Here is an 18660-nt window from a genome sequence, read left to right on the forward strand (position 1 = left end):
TGTACAAAATCCTGCTATTGTACTCCTGGACTTTGCTTTCTACCGCCTGCCTCTGACCTCGGACTTCGTTTAAGGACTTTGCCTGTTTGCCACCTGCCCCTGACCTCGGATCTTGTTTTCTGACTTCGCTTTATTGCCACCTGTCCTGACCCGTACCTCCAGGCCTCGTACGTCCCCTTGGTGCTTGGGTGCTTGCACCGAGCACTCTGACCCCCTGGTCAGCTGCCACTTACTTGGGGACTACTCTGGAGTGTCACCTGGCAGCTACCCTACGGCCCAAGCCTATCCCCACCATCAGGGGCTCTAGTGAATACCAGGTAGCTGCTTAGTTACGCCCCTCCGGAGTATACCCAGTAAGTGGCGCAGTGGGTCCACACCCGCTTGCATAACAACTGGTAAAATAAAATATTGAATTTAAAGCTATATGCTGTCCTTGGTGTGCTGTCTCCAAACTACTTATACAAGCTACTTATCGACTCCTCGGGTGGAAGGAATCTGAAAGGGGACGTGCACCAACAAAAGCCGCTTGATAAGACGTGTGCTGAGGTCTTGCTGTGTTTAAAAGCTATGGTTCCGATTTTGAGTTGGTAAGGAGAAATCCAGGATTCAATTTCTTGATGGAGGACATGGAGCAGTTCCTCCCCTGTATGACTCTGTTCGCCCAAGGTGCTTCAGCGTGACACCACTGTGCCCTGCAAATGTGGTATGCTGGAGGAGCATTCTGAATTTTATTTCAAGACACGGAGGCTCATATTGCATCATCTCTCTTTACTGACAACCACAGCAGCAAAGAAAAAGTTAAACCAAATTAACATATTGCCATAGCAACCGTCCCTCCCACCGTAGTCCCCTATATAATGTCCACTAGTCCGTAGCACATCCTCTTTCTTTGCTGCTGCCACAGAAGATAAGTACCTCTTGTTTAGCAGCTCATATCTGATGGTGTTATCTGTGCGAAATTGCTTATTAACCCCTTATTAGGATTGTGTTTTTTTTTTTCCCTGTTCACCACTGCCTTATTGGTTTTATCTTATTGGTTGCCTTTTTCTTTCCCTGTTTTTTATTTCCCCTGATAGGCTTCCCTTGGGGGTGACTTGCTCCCCCTTCCCCTGCTGGGGACGGGGAGAGGGGGGGATTTCTGCAGGAGTTAACTTATTGGTCCCCCTTCTTCTTTCTTCCCCCTCACTTACTTGGCGGAGACTGTGGGCGCGCTCGCAGTTGCGGCCTCCCGACTCTCTCCCCATCTTCCCGCCGTCCGGCTGCGCTGATCCCGTCATCTCGCGTGATTTCGGCCGGCCGCGGGATTTCGGCGGCCATTTTGGGGTGGCTTTTTCTTGCATGCTTTCCCCTGCTCTTTCCCTCTAGCGCCGCCGGCTCCTTCCGTTTCCTGCGCCTTCTCCGTTGCGCCTGTGTCTCCCTGCTCCGGCTCACCGCTGGGTAACTACCCACTGTGAGCAATCGCTTTTTCTCTCCACAGGTTAGCTTGCCATAATAGGTGTAGACCTTTAGGTAGTTTCAGAACCGTTGGCATTGATTGCCCTGTACTGCCCCTGATTACTATTTACTCAGTGGGGCATTATTACACAAACGTGGCTATGTCTCAACCCACGGGCCATACTCCATCACAATCTATGGAGACAGGCAGGGATTCTACCCCCTCTCCTATACCTGCGCCTGGTGGATCCGTTTTCTCAGTGGAGGCTTTCCAGCGCTCTGTGTCTGAGGCCATTATGGCCGCTATGGGCTCTGTCACTCACTCCCTCACCAAGTCTATATCAGATGCCCTCTCTACTCACCCTGGTGTCTCCAGTGACACGGCACAGCCCGATTTAACAGTACCTCACGCCTCCAGAACACAGTTGATTGGTGAGTCTAATGCCACCCCAGAGAGCGCGACCTCGCGCAAAAGAGCCTCATCCCGCCAGGCAGAACGGGCGAGGAAATGGAAGTGCGCTAGAGCACAGACTGATTTAGAGATCGACTCTGAGGTCGACTCTGACGAGGAGGTTAGATGTGAGGATCTTGACTACCCCGATGAAGGTCTGTCTGATTCTGCCCCTGCCGATCCTACTCCGGCACCTACCCCGGCGCCTCCTGGCGTTTCGTCTGCTGATGTCTTCCAGGGACCTTCTGGGGTTTTGACGGATCCCCTAGGGGACCCCCTTTTCGATCCCGACAGTCTCCACCACCCCAGATCCGCAGAATGGCTCCCGCTTGATCACGTTGCTCAATACCTAGCAGCGCGTGTTCGTTGCCCTCTGACCAAGGAGGCTCGCAACAAGCTCAAAGCCGAATGCCCTAGACCCATTGTTGCTAATAAGGTCTGTGACATCCCATCCGTGGACCCCAAAATGGTCCAGTTTTTGGCAAAGTCTGGGTGGAACCCTAGAAGGGGGCTGGAGTCGGCCCTTAAGGCGACCCAGGACAAGCTCCTGGACCTTTTCGGCCCGTTGACAAAGATCTTTGAGTTGGCGGAAATCGCCAGAGAGACAGATACACCCGTTGATCCGGAGCATCTCCGAGGTTGGGTCCAAAGGGCCATATGTATAGCAGGAAATGTGAATACTTCCCTGTCAATAGAACGACGGAAAGCTATTTTGTTCAAGATTGAACCAAAACTGGTCAATTTAGCTCTCACTGAGGCCGGAGGAGAGGCACAGGGACTGCTCTTTGGAGAGCCCTTCATTAAGGACATGGGCAAGTTCGTAGGTGCCTTCACCGCCCTGGATAAGGCACAATCATCCATGAGGAGAGTGTTCCGGGGCCGTTTTTCCGCTAGGGCCGGCAATTACAGGGGCCGTTCTGCCGGCCGTTCGTCATTCCACGCCCGGGGTTCGGGCAGAGGCTCCTACGGTCAAAGATCCTTCTCTCAGCGATACTCACCCCAGGACACCAGGCAATCGCAGGGTTTCTTCCCATCCCGTGGTGCTCCCAGCCGCAGACCCTTCAGAGGTGGTTCCGGATTTCGTCGTCCCCTCGGTAAGTGTTCATCGTCCTCCTTTTTCTCCAATTTATGTAGGGGGCAGACTCCAACATTTTTCCCAGGCCTGGGAGACAATTACGTCAGACAGTTGGGTGCTATCCACTATTCGGGGATTTCAAATAGAACTAGTGCAGTCTCCGGTTCATATTCCTTTTCCTCCTCCCATCCCATCCGCAGGTCCCGCATCTCGGGCCATAGACAAAGAATTGACAGATCTTTTTCACAAAAGGGCCATCGAATTGGTCACGTCCCCTTCAGAGGGCCTGCTCAGCAGCATCTTCCTCGTGCGGAAGAAAGGGGGACAGATGCGCCCCGTAATAAATCTCAAGCCCCTAAACAGATTTGTGCGCTACAGGCACTTCAAGATGGAGGGTATTCACCTCCTCAGAGATCTTCTTCTGTAAGGCGATTGGATGGTGAAACTGGATTTGAAAGACGCTTACCTCACCGTTCCGGTTGCTGTTCCCTCCAGGGACCTTCTCCGTTTTCTGTGGAGGGGACAGGTATGGCGTTTCTCTTGCCTGCCCTTCGGTCTGTCGTCGGCCCCTTGGTGCTTCACCAAGCTCATGCGTCCGGTGGTGGCTTGGCTCCGCGGTCGCGGGATCCGGTTGATTATTTACCTAGACGACTTACTTCTTCTGGCGCAAGACCCTTCCGTCCTTCTCTCGCAATTACAGGTTGCGATGGACCTTCTGTCTCGACTGGGTTTCCTCATCAACCACGAGAAGTCGTCTTTGACACCCTCCAGGATTGTGGAATTCCTCGGCTTCTCGGTGGATTCCGTCTCGGAGACTCTCAGCCTTCCGCTGTCGAAGATCCGGTCCATCCGCAAGGAGCTGTGCAAGACGCTGGTGACCCCTCGGATTACTCTCCGCCATTTAGCTCGGATCATAGGGCTTCTCTCCTCCTCGATTCAAGCAGTTTTTCCGGCCCCCCTCCACTACCGAGCTCTTCAACGCCTGAAGCATGCGCACCTTCAGACCGGCGCCTCTTACGGGGATACGATCTCGCTGGATTCGGAGACTCGGGACGAGTTGGAGTGGTGGATCTCGAACCTTCAGGCTTGGAATGGGAAAGCCATTTGCGGACCGCGTCCGGACCTCACCATAGACTCGGACGCCAGTCTGCTAGGGTGGGGGGCCCACTGCGACGGAGTCTCTACAGGAGGACGTTGGTCTCGGGAGGAAGCTTCGCTCCATATCAACGCCCTGGAACTGTTGGCCGGCTCGTTTGCCATCCGCAGCTTTGCCAAGGACATCGCCAGTGCCTGCATTCGCCTTCGCATGGACAATGTGTCTGCTGTCCGTTATGTAAACTTCATGGGAGGTACCCGTTCCAGCATGTTGTCTCATTTGGCCAAGGAGTTTTGGTCTTTCTGTCTCAATCAGGAGATTACGGTGGTGGCGGAATATCTACCTGGTCTACAGAACATTCAGGCGGACTGGAACTCTCGACACCTCAAGGATTACAGCGATTGGAAGTTAGATGGGACGGTGTTCTCCGACATCTCGTCCATCTGGGGTCCATTCTATATCGACCTGTTTGCCTCTCGGGTGAATGCTCAGTTACCGCGTTTTTTCAGTTGGCGACCGGATCCAGACGCAGAGGCGGTGGACGCATTCCTACAAGACTGGCGCGGATCACTCCTCTATGCATTCCCACCGTTCGCGATGCTGCCTCGGGTTTTGGCTCAGGTGTGGCGTCAACAGGCGGAATTGGTGCTGATTGTCCCGTTTTGGACTTCCCGGTCGTGGTTTCCCCACCTGCTGGATCTACTCATCCTACCACCGTTTCTTCTTCCGGACTTCCCAGAACTTCTTCTAGACTCCGGAGGCGCGCGACACCCGCTCCTGGTGGGGGGATCTCTCCGTTTGCTGGCCTGCAGAATATCGGGCACCCCAGCCAGGGCGAGGATCTTTCGGACGCAGCTCGAAGACTCCTGGATCAGTCGTGGGCTCCGGGCACCAGAAGGGCCTATAGAGCAGCCTGGGGATCATGGACTGGTTGGTGCGTGGCTCGGAGTCTGGATCCCTTTTCAGCACCTGTCTCGGACATCCTAGAATTTTTGACGTCCTTATTTGAGGAGGGTAAGGCGTATCGTACTCTCAATGTCTTCCGATCGGCCATTTCATCCTTTCACCAGGGGTTCGACGGACGTCCTGCGGGTCAACATCCCCTAGTATGCCGCCTCCTCAAGGGATCTCGGATGTCTCGGCCTCCTCGTCCGCGTTTTTCCTCTACCTGGGACGTTTCCTTGGTTTTGGACCTTTTCTCTACATGGCCATCTAATTCTCAGCTTTCTCTGCGCCAGCTTTCGGCCAAGTTGGTTACCCTCTTTTGCCTAATCTCTTGCAAGAGAGTTTCGGACGTCAGGGCTTTGGATTTTGATGCACAATCTTTTTCTCCGGAGGGAGTCACTTTCAATATCTCCCGCCGAACCAAAACGCATATTCGTTCTGTCTCTTACCCCAGTTTTCCTGATATCCCGAACCTGTGCCCGGTTGCTTGTCTCCAGGAGTATGAGGCTAGGACTTCCACGCTTAGACCTCCTGGAAGCCTGCAGCTATTTCTCTCTTATCGCCGTCCGTTTGCCCCGGTTTCCACTCCTACTCTGGCGCGTTGGGTTAAGTGGAGTATGTCTTTAGCGGGTGTGGACACCTCTGTGTTCACGGCCCACTCTACTAGGAGTGCTGCCTCCACTTCCATGCTGGTCTCTGGAGCTCGTTTGGAGGATATCATGAGGATTGCGGATTGGTCGCGGGCTTCGACTTTTAAAGAATTCTACTTTCGCCCTTCTCTACATGCCTTCTCTTCGGTTGTGTTACAGCTTTAAACTTGCAATATGAGCCTCCGTGTCTTGAAATAAAATTGTGGGATTTTACTAGTTTATGACGTAAAGTCATGATTTTATGAAAGACACGGAGGCGAGTATTGCCCACCATTTAATTTCCCTCCCTTGGGTTTTTGCTTGCTGGAATGTGATGTTCTTTACTCATGATGATCTGTATTATTGTGGAATTTTGATGGTTCTTCGTGCTTGCACGTGTCAGGCGGATGGAACATTTTCCTTTCATGCATTTTCATTCTTTTCGCAGGTTGACTTTCCTGAGGTGGTTCTCGCTGGTTCCAGTGGACTGGCGGTTTCCTGTTACAGTTCTGCAGTTGCAGTTTCGAGGAGTTCCCCTCTTGACAGAGGTTCCGGATGATGGCTCTCCTGCTCTCCGGTTTCTGAGTGTTTCCCGTTCGGATGGTTGCGGTTTGTTGCAGTTCGGTTGGAATTTCTGAGGTCCGGTCCGGTAAGAGTGGCATTGCCAAGAAAGAGGATGTGCTACGGACTAGTGGACATTATATAGGGGACTACGGTGGGAGGGACGGTTGCTATGGCAATATGTTAATTTGGTTTAACTTTTTCTTTGCTGCTGTGGTTGTCAGTAAAGAGAGATGATGCAATACTCGCCTCCGTGTCTTTCATAAAATCATGACTTTACGTCATAAACTAGTAAAATCCCACAATTGTTCCTGCAGTAGAGGCTGAGGACACAGTGGAGGAGGAGGCATAGGTGGACATTGGCACAGGACCTGGCCAAGTTGCTGGTGTGGCTGGGTAGGAGCCACATTTACCCAGTGGGCCATAAAGGACATATATTGTATTGCAGTAGTGACAGCTCCACATGTCGGCACTGCCATGAACTTTAGCGGACACCGATAGGCTCAAGGACTGGCCAACTTTCTGTTTAATATATATGTGCAAGGCTGGTAATGCCTTTTTCGCGAAGAAATTACGGTTTGGGACTCTCCACCTTGACTCTGCACAAGCCATCAGTTCTCTGAAATGTGGTGCCAATATTCAAAAAGGAAATAAGTATGAAAGATACTGTGCACTCCTTTCCCTAAACCAGTAAGATGCCCCTGCTGAAATTAGATCGCCGCCCCTTTAACTCCTTAAGGACACAGCCTTATTTCGCCTTAAGGACCAAGCCATTTTTTGCAAATATGACCAGTGTCACTTTAAGTGGTGATAACTTTAAAACGCTTTGACTTATCCAGGCCATTCTGAGATAGTTTTTTCGTCACATATTGTACTTCATGACACTGGTAAAATTAAGTTAAAAAAAAACATTTTTATTTATAAAAAAAATACCAAATTTAGCAAAAATTTGTAAATAAATATGCAAATTTCCAAGTTTCAATTTCTCTACTTCTATAATACATAGTAATACCTCCAAAAATAGTTATTACTTTACATTCCCCATATGTCTACTTCATGTTTGGATCATTTTGGGAATGATATTTTATTTTTTGGGGATGTTACAAGGCTTAGAAGTTTAGAAGCAAATCTTGAAATTTTTCTGAAATTTTCAAAAACCCAATTTTTAGGGACCAGTTCAGGTCTGAAGTCACTTTGCGAGGCTTAAATAATTGAAACCACCCAAAAATGACCCCATTCTAGAAACGACACCCCTCAAGGTATTCAAAACTGATTTTACAAACTTTGTTAACCCTTTAGGTGTTCCACAAGAATTAATGGAAAATAGAGATATAATTTCAAAATTTCACTTTTTTGGCAGATTTTCCTATTTGAATATTTTTTTTTCAGTTACAAAGCAAGGGTTAACAGCCAAACCAAACTCAATATTTATTGCCCTGATTCTGTCGTTTACAGAAACACCCCATATGTGGTGGTAAACCGCTGTACGGGCACACGGCAGGGCGCAGAAGGAAAGCAATGCCATACGGTTTTTGGAAGGCAGGTTTTGCTGGACTGTTTTTTTTTACACCATGTCCCATTTGAAGCCCCCCTGATGCACCCCTAGAGTAGAATCTCCATAAAAGTGACCCCATCTAAGAAACTACACCCCTCAAGGTATTCAAAACTGATTTTACAAGCATTGTTAACCCTATAGGTGTTCCACAAGAATTAATGGAAAATAGAGATACAATTTCAGAATTTGACTTTTTTGGCAGATTTTCCATTTTAATATTTTTTTTACTTTTACAAAGCAAGGGTTAACATCCAAACAAAAGTCAATATTTATGGCCCTGATTCTGTAGTTTACAGAAACACCCCATATGTGGTCGTAAACTACTGTACGGACACACGGCAGGGCGCAGAAGGAAAGGAATGCCATACGGTTTTTGGAAGGCAGATTTTGCTGGACTGTTTTTTTTGACACCATGTCCCATTTGAAGCCCCCCTGATGCAACCCTAGAGTAGAAACTCCATAAATGTACCCCATCTAAGAAACTACACCCCTCAAGGTATTCAAAACTGAAGTTTTTTTGGTACTAGTTTAAAGTACAGTGATTTTTGGTTGCTCTATATTACACTTTTTGTGATGCAAGATAACAAGAAATAGCTGTTTTGGCACCGGTTTTATTTTTTGTTATTTACAACATTCATCTGACAGGTTAGATCATGTGGTATTTTATAGACCAGGTTGTCACGGACACGGCGATACCTAATATGTATACTTTTTTTTTATTTATGTAAGTTTTACACAATGATTTCATTTTTGAAGCAAAAAAAAATAATCTTTTAGTGTTTCCATAGTCTTTAGGTGTTCCACAAGAATTAATGGAAAATAGAGATATAATTTCAAAATTTCACTTTTTTGGCAGATTTTCCTATTTGAATATTTTTTTTTCAGTTACAAAGCAAGGGTTAACAGCCAAACCAAACTCAATATTTATTGCCCTGATTCTGTCGTTTACAGAAACACCCCATATGTGGTGGTAAACCGCTGTACGGGCACACGGCAGGGCGCAGAAGGAAAGCAATGCCATACGGTTTTTGGAAGGCAGGTTTTGCTGGACTGGTTTTTTTGACACCATGTCCCATTTGAAGCCCCCCTGATGCACCCCTAGAGTAGAATCTCCATAAAAGTGACCCCATCTAAGAAACTACACCCCTCAAGGTATTCAAAACTGATTTTACAAGCATTGTTAACCCTATAGGTGTTCCACAAGAATTAATGGAAAATAGAGATACAATTTCAGAATTTGACTTTTTTGGCAGATTTTCCATTTTAATATTTTTTTTACTTTTACAAAGCAAGGGTTAACATCCAAACAAAAGTCAATATTTATGGCCCTGATTCTGTAGTTTACAGAAACACCCCATATGTGGTCGTAAACTACTGTACGGACACACGGCAGGGCGCAGAAGGAAAGGAATGCCATACGATTTTTGGAAGGCAGATTTTGCTGGACTGTTTTTTTTGACACCATGTCCCATTTGAAGCCCCCCTGATGCAACCCTAGAGTAGAAACTCCATAAATGTACCCCATCTAAGAAACTACACCCCTCAAGGTATTCAAAACTGAAGTTTTTTTGGTACTAGTTTAAAGTACAGTGATTTTTGGTTGCTCTATATTACACTTTTTGTGATGCAAGATAACAAGAAATAGCTGTTTTGTCACCGTTTTTATTTTTTGTTATTTACAACATTCATCTGACAGGTTAGATCATGTAGTATTTTATAGACCAGGTTGTCACGGACACGGCGATACCTAATATGTATACTTTTTTTTATTTATGTAAGTTTTACACAATGATTTCATTTTTGAAGCAAAAAAAAATAATCTTTTAGTGTTTCCATAGTCTGAGAGCCATAATTCTTTACGTTTTTTGGCGATTACCTTGGGTAGGGTATGATTTTTGCGGGATGAGATTACGGTTTTATTGGCACTATTTTGGGGTGCGTGTGACTTTTTGATCGCTTGGTATTACACTTTTTGTGATGTAAGGTGACAAAAAATTGTTTATTTAGCATAGTTTTTTTTTTTTTTTTTACGGTGTTCATCTGAGGGGTTAGGTCATGTGATTTTTTATTTATGTAAGTTTTACACAATAATGTAATTTTTTTTAAAAAAAAAAAGCATGTATAGTGTCTCTATAGTCTGAGAGCCATAGTTTTTTCAGTTTTTGGGCAATTATCTTAGGTAGCGTCTTATTTTTTGCGGGATGAGATGACGGTTTGATTGGCACTATTTTGGGGTGCATATGGCTTTTTGATCGCTTGCTATTACACTTTTTGTGATGTAAGGTGACAAAAAATGGTTTATTTAGCACAGTTTTTATTTTTTATTTTTTACGGTGTTCATCTGAGGGGTTAGGTCATGTGATATTTTTATAGAGCTGGTCGATACGGACGCGGAGATACCTAATATGTATACTTTTTTTTATTTATGTAAGTTTTACACAATAACAGCTTTTTTAAAACAAAAAAAATTATGTTTTAGTGTCTCCATATTCTGAGCCATGGTTTTTTTATTTTTTGGGCGATTGTCTCAGCTAGGGGCTCATTTTTTGCGGGATGAGGTGACGGTTATATTGGTACTATTTTGGAGGGCAAATGCCTTTTTGATCGCTTGCTGTGGTACTTTTTGTGATGTAAGGTGACAAAAAAATTGTTTCTTTAGCACAGTTTTTATTTTTTATTTTTTACGGTATTCATCTGACGGGTTAGGTCATGTGATATGTTTATATAGCCGGTCGATATGAACGCGGCGATACCTAATATGTACACTTTACCCCCCCCCATTTTTTTTTTTACTTTATTTGGGGAAAATGACGTTTTCGTTTATTTTTACTTGAAACGTTTATTTTTGGGGGGGGGAAACTTTATTTTTTCAACTTTTTTTTCACTTAATCTTTTGTCCCACTTTGGGACTTGAACTTTTGGGGGTCTAATCCTTTACAATGCATTCCAATACTTCTGTATTGGAATGCATTGGCTGTATGAGTAATACTGTGTATTACTCATACAGATTCCGGGGCCTGCGAGATCCAGGGGGCTGGATCTCACAGGCTCGTCACCGGAAGGCAGCGCAGATGCCTCAGGAAGGCATCGCGCTGCCTTCCATGCCATCGGGTCCCCCGCACAGCCCCATGGGGACCCGATGGCACCGCCCGCCGTTTGCGGAGATCGCCGACATGGGGGGGTCACGGGATTTGAGCAGGCACCGGGATTTGCGCGGCGGTGATCGGAAATACACAGGGCGTACAGGTCCTTAAGTACCTAAAATACCTCCTGACGAAGCCTACGTGGCAAAACACGTGTCGAGGTTGAAGCAGTGGGGGAATCGTGTTACCATTCTACAGCAGCAACATGGGTAGGTAACTTGGCAGCTGGATCAGGGTGGGACGAGAGGCTTGCAGTTCATTGTTATATGCCATCTTCATTAGTAGTATTGCACCGTCCATTGACACCTCACAGCATCCTTGGACAGATGTTGTGAACAATAGTCAGGTAGTTGTTTTATACTAGGGATCAGCAGTTGCACCCGCAACTACACTCTTGTTCACGGCCTCTGGTAAATTGTTGTTCTCTGCTGTTTATGGTCACATTATCCCCCATTGTGATTCTCCACATTGTATAGCCCTTTGTGGCTCAGTCTCCATGTCCTGTCCCTTTTGAGCATTACCTATAATGATCATGTGATTTATATTGAATAAAATTAGATTTTTTACCTTGTAAAAATCCTTGCTCTTTTTATTTTTTTTTGTACAAGATCCTTAAGTACCAGGACATAAGGGCGTACCTGTACGCCCTGTGTCCTGAAGAGGTTAACCAATTGAGCCACAAACAAATTGCAACGCCACACTTCGGTAAGAAAGAGATAAATACAAACTTTATTAAAGGTAAAATATTACAATACAGTACATAGATAATTATTTTAGACAGCAGCCATAACAAAATGGAGGACACAAAACCAAGGAGGAGGCTGAGGGGTCAGCACATACGGGACACTGCGAACAGCATGAAAAAAGCAGGCATCCACATTCACCTGTCTATAAGGTGCATGAAACTCCCGGACAAAACCAAGGACAAAGGAAAGAGCAAAAGTGACATGTGGAGAAACATAAATGTAGTAAATACCCGCCGTGTGCTGGCTCCTCAGCCGCCGCCTCCCAACGCCGTTTCGCCAGACACGCTGGCTTCTTCCGGGGATGGTGTATAGGTGGTACTATGGTCTTTTTATAGTGATCTTAATAAGAGGATAACAGATTGGTATGCTAAAGGAACACCCACAATAGGCGGACCAATAGACCATGTTACCAGAAAGTCACTCGTAAATAGTTAAAATATACTGCTCAGTCAGATGTACAATCAAGGTAAAAATAGAATAAGACTCGATAGTTGATAGTCTATGGTATAAAAAGGAGGCACACTGCAAGAACACTGCAAAAATTATGCAAAAGCAGCATATAAGTTCAGAGTAAAAGGACCTTCTGACATAAGGTTGTGGGTATGGCCAAACCCCACATGACACAGATCATGTGAGGAGGCTTGTAGTTTCATAGTGATAGGACCTTATGAAGCACGTTTTTGTGGGCGTGACCAAGCCTCACATGACATAATTTATGGGCGTGGCTGAGCCTCACATGACATGGTTTACAGGTGTAGCCAAGCCTCGCATATAATGGTTTGTATGCCCAACTAAGCCTCGCATCACATGATCTGTGGGCGTAGCCAAACCTCACATGAAGTAGTTTGTGGGCGCAACTAAGTCCTACATGATCTAGTTGGTCACTACGGACAACAGTGATCGCGTATAATAGAGCAGCTGAATGAATGCCGAACCCAGTATATACCAAAGACATAACTACACAGTGTATAATTAAAAAGAGAGACTCAAACTATCCATATCCCACATTGTGAAAATGAGTATATATTATCTTATACTTGTTTGACATAAATCTAAATCATGATCAAATGTGAAAAATGTATAAATGTGTAAGGAATTGACAATAATACACACAACATAAATAAGTGAGCAAATATATAAAAGCATGATACATAAAATATATAAACAAGGTTATAGTGATGTCATGATAATGCCCTGACAAAAATATCAGTGATTGATAAAAGGCGCCTAAAATACATGAATATATATTGTATGTTAATGTATGTATGCTAATAAATAAATACTCAATGGTACTCATTTTACCGACCTCGGAGAGATGGAAGGCTGAGTAAACCCCGCCACTATTGAACCTGCGACCCTGAGGACTCAGGTGAACACAGATTGCTGCAACGGAGCATTATCCCGCTGCACCGTCTTACCGACTGTTTAGTAAGTAAAAGGGACGGCGTAAGTGAGGACCAGTGCAAAAAGTTGATGTGTACAGTGAGGGAGGGGGGGGTGGGGGGGATGAGTGAATAATATAACAAATGAATCGTGAAAGTGATGTGAACCACACAGTGAGGTGATGCAGGAAAGAGAGTTCATGGATACAGGAAATCATCAAATGGTAAATATCAATGGGGAATGGATGGCAGGCTCTTCTTCCAGGTATTCATTATGTGGCCAAAGGTACCGTAAATCAAGTAAGACGGATGGAACCATGGGAAAAATTTCCCATAGGTAAATAGAGGTTGTTCCAAGCACACCAAAAGAAACATGAGATCTAATAATAAAGACAAAAAAACACAACTGTTAAAATGAGTAAGAACAAAAGTGTATAAAATACTGGATACCACCAGGATTATCAGGATGTGCAAATGAGTATATTGCAACAAAAGATCATGAGTCGGGTCATTATAGAAATATTACAAAAATGGTGCAAAAGACATATCTTCATTTAGGCCTCTAGGTACCATACTGTCTAAGTGATAGATCCATTTTACCTCTTTTTGAGCAAGAACTTCCTTAAAATGCCTGGGAATAGTTTTCAGTACAGCTAGGTCCTTCTCCTCTTTTGCTGCTACTATCCCGAGGACGTGCTCCCAAACTCGTCTCTTCAGTTCCCTAGATGTCATGCCAATATAGATTAGAGAACATGGATAGGAGGCCAGATAGATAACCCCAACAGTGTGACAGGAGATGTTATGAGTAATACTATAACTTCTGTCACTCAATGATGGATTACTGAAATGAGTCGCCCTATCCATATTCGGACAGGCCACGCATTTACCACATGGATAGCTTCCCCATTTAGAGTCTTTAGATCCAAAGATAGTTGATGGATTTTTACAAGGGTAGTAGCTTTTAACCAGAAGGTCTCTCAAGTTTTTTGTCCTTCTGTATGTAATGGCCGGGCATGTGGGAAGAATTTTATGTAGAGTGGGGTCTAACTGAAGCACTTCCCAGTGTTTATTAAGGGCACCCCTAATTGAGCGCCACTGAGGGTTAAAGGAGGTAAGAAAGTTTGTATTTATCACTTTCTTACCGAAGTGTGGTGTTGCAATTTGTTTGTGGCTCAGTTTATATGTTTTTGCCCTCTTCGTAGTATTAAAACTATTGATCCGGTTATCATATTGGTGGCATTGTTTTGTTCTTAGATTTTTTCAGAGAATAATTTTCCTCAAACTTTTTGAGATGGGATTCCGGGCACAAACCGCTCTGTGGCAAACACAGACGGAGGACTTGTTCAGCAGCCGTGGCAAAATGGAGGATTCAGATGGACAGCAAATTCGAGTATTGAGGAATGAGTTGAAGAAACAACATTTGAAACAAGTAAGAACTTGGTGGAATAAGACATCCCTTGATAATTATATACAACAAAACCTCATTCCGAGGGGTTTACGTATTCAGATTTTTCCAACCTATGGCAGTCAAGATACTGATTTTACGTCTAAATGGGAGGAAACATGCAATACATGCTCTAGATCTCTCATACAGACAATTATTGAACTCAATACCAAAACATTATGTGAACTTGAGGATACCATTAAAAACAACACGGAACAACTGTATGCACGACTGACCACGAGTGAAAAGGAACGCTGGGAGATGGAACTACATGATCTATATGACACATGGGAGAAACAAATCAAGGCTATTAAAAGTAAGAAGTTCCAACGAGACAAACAAGACTTTGAGTCAAACCGTGTGTACAAGTGGCGTAATTCGTCCACCTTTGTGAGATCTAGATCAAGTTCCCAATCTTCACATACCTCTATTGGGTGCGAATCAAACTCATCCAGCCGCTCTTCTAGATCAACTGTGAGATATCCCTCACGTAAAGCCAAGAGAAAGGCATCACCCCCGTCTCAACATCATCATAACTCTAAACGCAATGCTGACCAGGGTTCGAATATGAATGTAATCAATTTGTCCGAACGAAGTTTTTCCAATACACAATAGGAAGTGCTGGGCTACGGTTTGTCATTTGTTCCATCTCACAATTTTGATTCTTTTACAGCAATAAAGGACCTCAACCTCTTTGCCAGAAAATGTATTTTTTTAAAAATGTTTTCCACAAAGAATGTATCCTCTGAGACTTTGACTACACCGCAGGAACAAGAAGCTGTAGCCATTTTGGAGGAGCTAATGGAGGAACAAACAGCCAACCAACTGCACATCCAAGGTAAGTTCCCATTATCACTACTGCCGAAATCTAAACGATTTCCAGCACTTAATACGTACTCTCACATACACACCTTTGTCCACTTGGTTACAAAGGCGTTCCAGAAGATTGACAAGAGTGTCAATGTTTCAGGTTTCAATTTAACATATATACAAAGGAAAGTAATTAAGCAATCACAGCAAATGGACGACGTTATATTCAAACCCGCCGATAAAGGTGGCAACGTTGTCATTTGGCCAAAACGCCAATATGAAAAAGAGGCATACAGGCAATTAAAGGACACATCATGCTATCAACGCCTTACCTATAATCCCAGTCTACAATACAAAAAAGAATTGGAAACTCTTGTTAGTGGAGCCCAGGAGAGAGGCATCATTTCAAAGAAAGAAGCAGACAGCCGTATACTCGAACACCCATCAGGTCGCATGCTTATATTTACTACCCAAGATCCATAAGAACACCATCTGCCCCCCGGGACAACCCATAGTTTCTGGGAGGGGTAATCTATGCGAACCTGCCTGTTAACTCATTGATTTTGTGTTGCAGCCATTGGTTGAACAATTGCCATCTTTTATAAAGGACACTACAGACCTTCTACGCCGACTTAATGACCTACACCTCGAACGAGATATGTGGATCGCATCCTGTGATGTCGAATCACTCTACACGAGTATTCAACACCAAGACGGATTGGAAGCTGCACGCTTCTTTCTGACGATGACTAACATTGATGAGGAATATAGTGAGTTTATTGTGGATCTTCTACACTTTGTTCTCACCCACAACTTTTTTCTGTTCGAGGACACCTTCTACCTGCAGCTCCAGGGGACAGCGATGGGGGGGGCCTGTGCGCCGTCCTTCGCCAACCTGTTCCTGGCGCTGTGGGAGAGGAAAGTCTTCCTGACAGAGACCTACATGTTGGTCGGGGGGGGGGGTCCAGATGTGGGCCCGCTACATAGATGACATTTTCATCGTGTGGCAGGGCCCACAGTCTGGATTCACTGACCTCATTAACAACCTTAACCATAATAATTACAATATTAAATTAACTCACAGGATGAGTAAGACCGATTTGGATTTCCTGGACGTTAAAATCCTGGTTGATAATGAAGGAAAAATCTCCACGGACTTATACCGTAAAGCAACTTCCACTAATTCAATTCTACATGCCAATTTGTGCCATCCCAAGAACTTGATCTACAGCATTCCATATAGCCAATTTTGGAGAGCCAGAAGAATCTGTTCCACTGACACGTCTTTTGATCTACAATCTCAGGATCTTCACAATAGATTCACACAACGAGGATATTCCGATACCAGCATACATACATACATACATACATACATTAACATACAATATACATTCATATATTTTAGGCACCTTTTATCAATCACTCTGATATTTTTGTCAGGGCATTATCATGACATGTTGTTCGCAGGATGGGGTGGCTCTACTAGTCAGTAGGAAGGGATGGTGCTCAATATCTATGTGTTAACTCCAAAACACCAGGGGGTTAATTAAAAATAGTAGTAATAGAAGATATGGCACTCATATATCTGGAGGACTGCTCAAACAAACTACTTTATTGAAGTTCAACTGTTAATAATTCGCAATATTAAAAAGTCATGATATTAAAAAGTCATACAAGATACGTAAATTGTACAGAAATTAAAAAACAAATGAATCACAAAAATGACGGTAAAGATAAAAAATCACTTGAGGTACGGATTAACTAATTGTCACATAGGTCAGACAGCATATAGGTGCTTGGCATATCCACCACGATAAAATCTAGTTATCGATAATTCACCGAAGCAAAGTTCTCGATTAAATGGTCACCAAATATTAGGTTAATATAATCGTCGATTCGGCTGAAAGAGTCAATATTTCATAGTAATAATTCTTATGTAACAGTTCGTAGGCTGATCGAAATTTTAAGTTATTCGGGAGTTCAGCTCTAGGTGGCGTCCCACCTATTATCGAGCTGTACTATTCCCTTACCTCCAACATCAGAGTGCGGCTTATTCGTTTGATCTCTGCTTCTTCAGCCTCCCTCGTGCTCGAATCCTCGCTAGCTCCGATCAAGCTGGGAATGGAACTGTATCACTCCAGGAAGTTAACGAGCACAGATTTCTGTATGGGACGAATCAGTCTCTCAGAAGGTTATTGATGAGGAGGTAAAAGTGAAGATGTTCTTGCGTACGCCAGAATGGTGGTATTATGGGGTCCAGATTCCTACCAGACGCGTTTCGAAGTCCCAAAAGGTACTGACTTCTTCCCCAGTGGTAACCTGGCTCCCACTAAACCACCTTTTTATATCCTCTTTCCTAATTGGATCCAGATGGTGCAGAATCCAATTTGTTTGTGGCTCAGTTTATATGTTTTTGCCCTCTTCGTAGTATTAAAACTATTGATCCAGTTATCATCTTGGTGGCACCCTTTAACCAATTGTAACATAAGTTGCCTTACTAGTGGTTCTCGTTCCACGGCGTCTATCTTCCTCTCTATGAAGTATGGGGATCAAGCTGGGTATGGGTCTGGTTTCTAAAATGCGGATAGCGCTCTGGCTGGTGGCGCGATACTGTGCATATAAGTTATACCTTGAGCTCTCAAGGAGTGAATAGTGATGTCTCTATACAAACTACGGATAGTTGTGAGTACTAAACTTCCTGCCAATGCGTTTCAGACAGTACGCTGTTCTTAGTCAGGAAAATGGAATACAATAGTGCTGCTGGATTACTTGTATATACTGTATGCACTGTCTCTGAATGACTACACTTTAACGCTTTACTTCCCCTCTTGCAATAGGATGATACCTATCCAGGCATATTCTATCTATATATATATATACCTATACTGCACTATTCAAACGCAAATAGTTCTATTTAAAAATTGAAACCCCCAGGTGCCAATGTATTCATGTTAAAAATCCATTTTGTTTCTATTCTGGACATGTTTTTAATAAAATCACCTCCCCTTTCATTTGGCCTCACCACTAGAGTTGAGCGGACACCTGGATGTTCGGGTTCGACGGGTTCGGCTGAACTTGAGAAAAAAGTTCGAGTTCGGGACCCGAACTTGACCCCGAACCCGAACCCCATTGAAGTCAATGGGGACCCGAACTTTTGAGCACTAAAATGGCTGTAAAATGTCATGGAAAAGGCTAGAGGGCTGCAAATGGCATCAAAATGTGGTTAAGAGCATGGCAAGTGCTCTGCAAACAAATGTGGATAGGGAAATGACTTTAAATAACATAAAATAGATTTAAAAAAAAATAATCTTGATCTAGGAGGACGAGGTCCATATGGAGTAGAAGATTGAGGAGGCGGTGGATGTGGCGGTGTAGGTGGAAGCGGCGGT

The sequence above is a fragment of the Bufo bufo genome, chromosome 10, assembly GCF_905171765.1.
Source record: "Bufo bufo chromosome 10, aBufBuf1.1, whole genome shotgun sequence".
In the NCBI taxonomy this organism is placed as follows: domain Eukaryota; kingdom Metazoa; phylum Chordata; class Amphibia; order Anura; family Bufonidae; genus Bufo; species Bufo bufo.